At 33.6% G+C, this 8418-nt stretch overlaps 1 long non-coding RNA gene across 2 annotated transcripts in view; it reads left to right on the plus strand.

Annotated features, from left to right (window-relative positions):
* LOC136843218 (uncharacterized) overlaps positions 1-797 on the plus strand; it is a 674464-nt gene extending 673667 nt beyond the window's left edge. For both annotated transcript variants that reach the window (XR_010854485.1, XR_010854488.1), the window contains one exon: positions 557-797. This is a non-coding gene — a long non-coding RNA (uncharacterized lncRNA). The remainder of the gene's footprint in view (positions 1-556) is intronic.
* Positions 798-8418: the final 7621 nt, after the last annotated feature.

Here is an 8418-nt window from a genome sequence, read left to right on the forward strand (position 1 = left end):
ACGTAAACAGTTTCAGTACGTCTAGTAAACATGAAAAATCCAAAGGAAAATCTATAAATGATTGTTGCACAATATAATCATATATACGTTCAGGAACTAAACTTAATTCTACATGATTAAATTTGACACTTTAGATTCATGGAGTATATATACAGTAGACTAAAAGATGGGTTGCGTTAATATGAAAGGTTAGAGTATGTAATACATCTTTAAAACTAGTTTTGTTTTTATTATTAGACAACTTGGTAGACTGGGCAGTTAGGTTATTTTTAGAAAAATATCCCTTCGAATTGCTGAATTAACAGAATCTTTTTCACAAGTTGAAAAATATACAATCATTACGTTTTTTATTGTTATTCATCCTAGAAGGATGTGTAATACTGACAACACAGAAATTAGATGAAATTCAATTATTTCTCATAAGCATCTCTCTCTCTCTCTCTCTCTCTCTCTCTCTCTCTCTCTCTCTCTCTCTCTCTCTCTGTCCGATAACTCTATCATCTTATCGTTATTTCTGTATTGGTATTATATACAATTTTTTTTTTTCACCCAACAGATATATACCGCGTTCCAAGTAGAATCCGGCATAATAAACCAGCTATGGAGACGGGACTGGCTGTGCCAGGAAATACATCTGTGGCGTAAGATTTATGAAAATGGACACGATCCCAAAATTGCGCTGGGGAAGGAAATCAGGACACATCTGAATATGGGGTGGTCGGTTTCCCTTTCAGGCGGCCGCTGTTGCTGGCATGGTTATGAGAAGAACTCTGATACAGCTCAGGCTTTCGCTTCTTTTCCATGTAAGTAATCTCTTCGTTACTATAAAAGCAACAAGTTTTGTTTATTTCTGTATCTATATAATATATATATATATATATATATATATATATATATATATATATATATATATATATATATACATATATATATATATATATATGTATATATATAGTAGTTACGTATTTTCAGCCACTTTATATCAGCAGTTTCCATTTTCCACTTCCAGTCGAATTAGCTGCCATACGGCCTCATGAATCAACAGTAGCTTTTCATGCCATATCATTCCAAGTATTAACACATCGCCACAGTTATAATTCCACAATTAAAGCTTTCCTTCCTTCATGCCCAAGTTATAACTATTTTTTCTCTCAGGCGTCAAGTATTTTTTCTCTCAAGCGTCAGCTGTTTTTTCTCTCAAGCGTCAGCTATTTTTTCTCTCTAGCGTCCAAGTAAGTAAGCGTCCCATTTCCGCCTTTCCTGGTAGTGCCACTTCCGTTTTTACTAAAGCCTATGTTACGCCGTTGTCACTCTGGCTGCTTAAGCTGATACAGTTTCCTGTTGTCCATTTGAGGAAATACCTTTTAATTGTGCTTGTGTTCCACGAAAGCTTCCCGAATTACCGCTCGGTCATCTTTCATTCTGTACGATTGTCGTTTCTTATCCTGGTTATTCATTACTCATTTTAGGACCTGTTTTCCCAAGTCGATGAATATTATACTCAAGTTCTATTTTTGTGTTGTTCAAGCTTTATCACCCGGGTTTTTGTATTACAGTTTTTTTTTCAGTTAAATTCACTGCTCTCTTTATCTCTTAAAAGATTTTCAGTCATTTTATAACAATTTCCCTTTATTGACAAAAGCAATGATTACAGTCGCATTCCTTCAGCTATTATATTATAGAAAAGATGGTTGAGCATATTTCCCTCCTCAGTATAAAGCCTGAATTTGACAAGGGCTTTGGAAAAAGTCGTGTAATTATTGCAGCTAATAATAATAATAATAATCCTTATTTGTGAGAGGTAACTGGTTGTTCATTCACATGCCATTCTCATATGGCAATCAACCAATGATAATGCGATATCATTATCTAAACTTCACACAGCTCTCAAATATATAGATTTAATTTGGGTGGGAGAAGTGTCACTATACAATTCACTGTATTAATAAGGACACGATTATTTTTTTCTCAAAGGTTATATTAAGATTAATGAAATTTGAAGGATAATACAGTCTTCCAGTAAAGAGATATATTAGTTCATTAATGGTCCTTCCCTTCATGTTCCCTTTAGCACTGTACAGATTTGACAGACGAGGGAGGCATATCTCCCCATTTTTTGGCTTAATATATCAGACAGCTGTCTGTCACATACTGTAGTAATTGACTCGAAACGGAAAGCCTAATGCTTTTAACAAGGGGTATTTAGATGAAATGGGGCTATTCTCGTCGAAATGGTCAGGAATTTTGCAATATATCTTATTAATAATTTACATTTACTGCACAAACTGTTTCAACGGCCGTTAATGAAAAAGTTTATTAGTTTCTATTTTCCAGAACGTAAAAAAAAAAAATAAATAAAAAAAGAGTTGTTCGAGATGCAATATCCCGGTAATGATCCGATTATTGCGAAAGTTGTTCTAAAGGCTTCCTCGCAATTATGGCAAAGAATAAAAGTATTGTGTTAGAATTAGGTTTTATAATGGGAAATCTGCGTTGGATATTACGTGGCTGTATTTGCTATGATGGAAGTGAAGCCCCGCACTATGCCTGCCAAACGAGTTACAGCTGGGAAGCGCATTCCGTTTAATTGCCACCACTTGCTGCATTTGGAAGAACTTCACTCGGTGGTATCTACATGGGAATAGGTTCTTTTCGTCGCACGAAATTAATTCTCTAACCCTCTGTTCTGCGGAAATGGAAATCAGAGAGAGAATCGCACCCACGCATCCAAGTAGCCACACACACACACACACACACACACACACTTGCTCACACCCATATATATATATATATATATATATATATATATATATATATATATATATATATATATATATATATATATATATATATATATATATACAAATCACATATAACGTTTAGTTCTAGATCATTACACCTTGTGAAAAAATTTCAAAATATAATATATATATATACATATGTATATATACATACATATATATATGTATATATATACATATACATGTGTATATATAAACCTGTTGGATTCGTAGAAATGTGAAGAGCGAAATATGTCTGTGGTGTCAACCTGACGACGGAAAATAGAGCAATTTACAGTGTTTCGTATATTTGGAGACTAATGGCCACAGTGACATGGTTGAAATATTGTATGAATATTCTCATTTGATATTCGCGTCATTTGCATAATGGGCCTTTTATTGAACGTTATCATTTTGTAACCGAGTTCACAGTCGCATATCTTCCCGACCCTCTTTTTTTTATGGATTGCTTTTTCATCGTTCCTAATGTGTATTAAATTTATCTGAATAACTTCATCAACAGTTAATGTTCAGAGGCATTTTTACACCGAGATATATTCCTAACTGTAATTCATTTGAACTTCCAACTGCTGTACATCTTCGAAGAGGTCTGAATAATTTAACAGACGAAACATTCTCTCTCTCTCTCTCTCTCTCTCTCTCTCTCTCTCTCTCTCTCTCTCTCTCTCTCTCTCTCTCTCTCTCTTAGGTTGTTGGCGTTCATTGACGAAAATTGTTTTTTGCTCTGTATTGTGTAATAAAAATTCACAGTTATATAGTAAACTGTATTACTATATAAAACACAAAAGCAACGACTTTCGAACACCTAAACGGTGTTCCTCATCAGTGCTTACGTAAACACTGATGAGGAGCACCTGTTCAGGCGTTCGAAAGCCTTTGACATATAGTTACATCATCTAGAGAATATTTTGTTTACAGAGCCCTGCCAAAATGTCTAAACCTTAATCCCCTAAATAGATAGTTGTGTTTAAATAAACACATGACTTGAACCTTTCTAACAAAAGTCCAAAGCTGAGAAGATGCTCAATCCTTTTTTTTTTTAATCTAGTTTCATTTATCAACGGATCTGACGACAGGATCCCTTTACACTTAATAAGTGAGGAAAAAGATTTCAGAACTAGAAGTGGACCGAAAGGGAACATGCAGGTATGCATATACATATATATATATATATATATATATATATATATATATATATATATATATATACATATACATATACATACAGTATATACTGTATATATATATATATATATATATATATATATATATATATATATATATATATATATATATATATATATATATATATATATATATATATATATATATATATATATATATATGTGTGTGTGTGTGTGTATGTATATATATATATATATATATATATATATATATATATATATATATATATATATATACTGTATATGTATGTATATATATATATATATATATATATATATATATATATATATATATATATATATATATATATATATATATATATATATATATAAAAATTTTGCATTATACGAGTGCGTTCTTTATGCTCATAGATTCTAAGTCACAAAATGCATTTACCCATTAAATCTCCCGACACTGTGAACTACGACAGTTACGAACATTGTGTAACTGAACTGAGTTCTTGGGGGCCATGTCCCATCTCCCCTTTCCAGTACCTTAAGTTCTTGGAGGGTACTTGTTGCTTTCTAATTTACTTCTTATCATCTCGAAGCATGTTGTATACATTCCCTGTCTGGTTAAAGAAAAAATATTTTTATCTAAGCAAATAGTTTTATTTCGGTACATTTTTTTTTCTGTAGTACTGGTAAGACTTACGGTATATGATGCTCAATATAATATCTAACTAAAAACAGCAGGTAACGACCAGGGAGTACTTATATTGAAAGCTTTAGAGTAATTCTGTCTTTTATGGCGTCCGCTTACAAAAGATATTACCAACAATGGTATAATATCTTTCCAGAACACAGTATCATTATAGCTGCTTCTAGAAGTTTCATTGAATCTCTCTCTCTCTCTCTCTTTCTCGTGGTTTAATTTGTTTAGAACATCAAGTTAAATAGTTATTTATTCAAGTATCTTTGTTTAAGCAGAGAACAGTACGTATCAAAAATATCGAAGTATAATGCTTTTATGCGTATCCTTACGTTCTAACATTCAAAGGCATAATGTAAAAATGAAGTTAATGAAATAAAAGTTTAACATACAGCGCCCAAAAGCACCATTATTCTAACGGCAACACTGTTTCATATTTTTAGATATACAAATTTATCATACCATAGTCAATGATATGCAGTTAAAAGTAAAAAGAAAGGCATATGAACCTCATTTTTTTCATTATATAATTTCATTATGTATTCCTGAAACAGTGGATTTTAGCAAAAATAAGCGATATATCTCGATTTATTTCGTCAGTTCACTTTCGATTAATTTTTCTACATGAGGAAAACCTAGCACGTCTGAAATTAGCAGTTGCTCTCTGACCTTTTTCACCCAACTGGTGAATGTGGATGGCTTTTTAGTTTTCTGCAAAAGAACACTATTGTGCCGGCTTCGTCTGCCCGTCCGCACTTTATTTCTGTTCGCACTTTTTCTGTCCGCTCTCAGATTAAATACTATTGAGGCTAGAGGGCTGCAAATTGGTATGTTGATCAGCCACCCTTCAGTCATCGAACATACCAAATTGCAACCCTCTGGCCTCGGTAGTTTTTACTTCTTTTAAGGTTAAAGTTAGTCTTAATCGTGCTTCTGGCAACGATATGGGATACGCCACCACCGGGCCGTGGTTAAAGTTTCGTGGGCCGCGGCTCAAACAGCATTATACCGAGACCACCGAATGATAAAGCTATTTTCGGTGGCCTTGATTATACGCTGTAGCGGCTGTACAGAAAACTCGATTGCGACGAAGAAACTTCGGCGCATTTTTTACTTGTTCTGTATTGAAACCTGGTGAATATTCCTGAATCGATTATACATTTAAGCTAGTAACTATAAAAATATTACAAATGAATTCGTGATTTCTATATAGATATGCAAAAAGTACCTTCATCGCGGTGAAGGTCCGGAAATTTATCCTTTTATATAGATATGCAAAAAGTACCTTCATCGCGGTGAAGGTCCGGAAATTTATCCTTTTATTCATAAGCATGTTAGTGAGTAGCACACTTATTTCATGAAATAATTAAAAGTAACCTCAGGCCGATAAATAGTTCATGATATTTTTTATAATGGTTCAGGTTATTAATATATCTGAAGGTGATGCTGACGTAAATGTGCTTATGAATGAATTCAAAGTTTTTAAAGTAGAATCAACAACATAAAAGAAAAGTCTTTAGAAACACCAGGTTATGATGGAATTACTGCAGATATTTTAGCTGATACTGAAATGAAACCTCGTATCCCAACTAGACATTTTGGCAGAATATGGGTTGAGGGAAATAAAATCAGATGACTGGGACCCGAAAGTCTTAGCTGAGGTGCCAAATAAAACTGACCTGACTGAATATGTTAACTACAGAGACACTAAATTTATGTCAGTTGAAATAAAATGTTCTGTACGCTTATTCTCAATAGGCTGGAGAAAGAAGCTGATTAAAGCTGGTTTCCAAGAAATATTTGTACTACCACATATTCTGCAGCAGTGTGTGAAGTTTGAAAATCCCCTTCTGATGGCTTTTTCGATTATGAAATGTCGTCTGTTGCCTACGCAGACCAATATTATTGAAAGTGTTGCGTCCACTGTGACATTCAGGTGAAATATCTAAAGCTGTTTGAAATTATCCATGATGAGTGTGGGCACAAAGGTAATGTTGATGCATATTGTCAACTAAATTTTCAGTAAATAATAGGGTGCTACAAGGTAATCTTGTTTTACCGTTGGGTAAGATTAATATTAAAGCTGAAAACGACGCTTTATGATTTAATAAGAAAACTTTGCTGGGATGATAAATAGACCACTCAAAATAATAATGAAGGAAAGATGGGAGTGTTGCATTATGTCTTAAAAATTCACTGGAACCGAAATATGGCGAATAATCCATAACAGACGGGAAGGCTTGGAAATAATATGTAAAATAAATCAGTAAAATTAGGTAAAATCAGTTTCTGGATATGATTTCGGTTACACTGTTTCACGAATATTCCTCAAAATAGTTTGCAAGAGGCTTTCACAACAATTGATGTTAAGTGTTGTGGAAATTCGAAAATCAAGTTCATTACTTTAGAGTAATGAGGTCAGAAACATTTTGGAGTAACAATCTCTGTATATTTTTGTTTAAAATCATTCATTGTGGTTATCCGGCTCATAATTGATAACGACCATTAAAAAAACAATGTTATAGTTTTGTTTATATCACGCGTTTACAAGGAATATTTTTGTTTTGGTAATGAGTGTGCAGCACTAGCAAGGAAACTGTTAAAGGGAAAGAAAAATGTGAGGACAACTTACTGTGATTAAACAATAATGACAGTATTTCAGGTTAGCTCGATGTATTTGATAGAGTCCATCATGGTGTTTTATACTATATTTAGCTTTATTTTAGGGTGACATATGTGTAATAGTCATGAAGCCATCCCCTTGATTAGAACAAACCCAGTAATTATGTGCCGTAAATTATGATCCAAATAAGAGCTAATATTCTATAAACGGGCAAGATAGAAATTCACTAAACAAATTCAGTACAATAATGTGAATTGCGTATTTATTTATCAAGACTCTACTCGCTAAAGATTTTCTCTATTGCAATACTCAGAAATTTCTAACTTTCCCTTGCAATTCCCGTGACCATTGGAACTCCCATTGCAAAGACAGTCCGAGTTACAGAAATTGCAACAAAAACTCGGTTTATGGAAGCATTTCTGTCCCGATGGAGTCTATTTTCTTCGCACTCGCTTCAGATGTTTTGACTTTAGATTTCATTTCTAATTCAAACTGCACCCTTACATACTATTCCGGCAATCTTGTTTCATCTCCCATCTAAGGAAAACCCCAAGTCATGTTCTGCTTACATGTGTGTGCGTGTTTATGGGTCTGCGTTTATGATATGATTTATTATCAGCAAAAAATAGTTTTGGTGAATCAGATACGGCTTAATCTGCTGGGCTTGCTTTGCTGGTAACTTGTCTGTTTCCTTTGTTCCACGAATAAACACCCACTGTGTAAACCTGACAATAACAAAGGAAAGTTAGACAATCGGATTTATTAAAGTTATATTCAATCAGGGATATTCTTGAGTGAAAGCCACCGCCATTGCAGGAACACACAAGGATTACTATGTAAATCATGCGAGGTCCTCCCATTAGAATAAGTCTATAAGACAAATCGTTAAGACAAATCGTTCCCGTATGGAAATTCAGTAATGGTCTTCCGAGAAAGAGACTTCGGGAAGGGAGAATCCAAGCACAAATGCTTGGTATTTCGTGAGCAATAATAATACGCAGAAGTTTTATTCAGTTCAAGGATAGTGGAAGATTTCTTGAAGTTAATGGAAATTCTTAAATGTAAAGGGAAAAGGTAGTTTCTTCCCTATTTATTTCGGTATAGTCCTTCGAAAAGAAGGCATCGTGCTTACCCCATATAAAAATGGGAAAAAGCACG

The sequence above is a fragment of the Macrobrachium rosenbergii genome, chromosome 11 (assembly GCF_040412425.1).
Source record: "Macrobrachium rosenbergii isolate ZJJX-2024 chromosome 11, ASM4041242v1, whole genome shotgun sequence".
In the NCBI taxonomy this organism is placed as follows: domain Eukaryota; kingdom Metazoa; phylum Arthropoda; class Malacostraca; order Decapoda; family Palaemonidae; genus Macrobrachium; species Macrobrachium rosenbergii.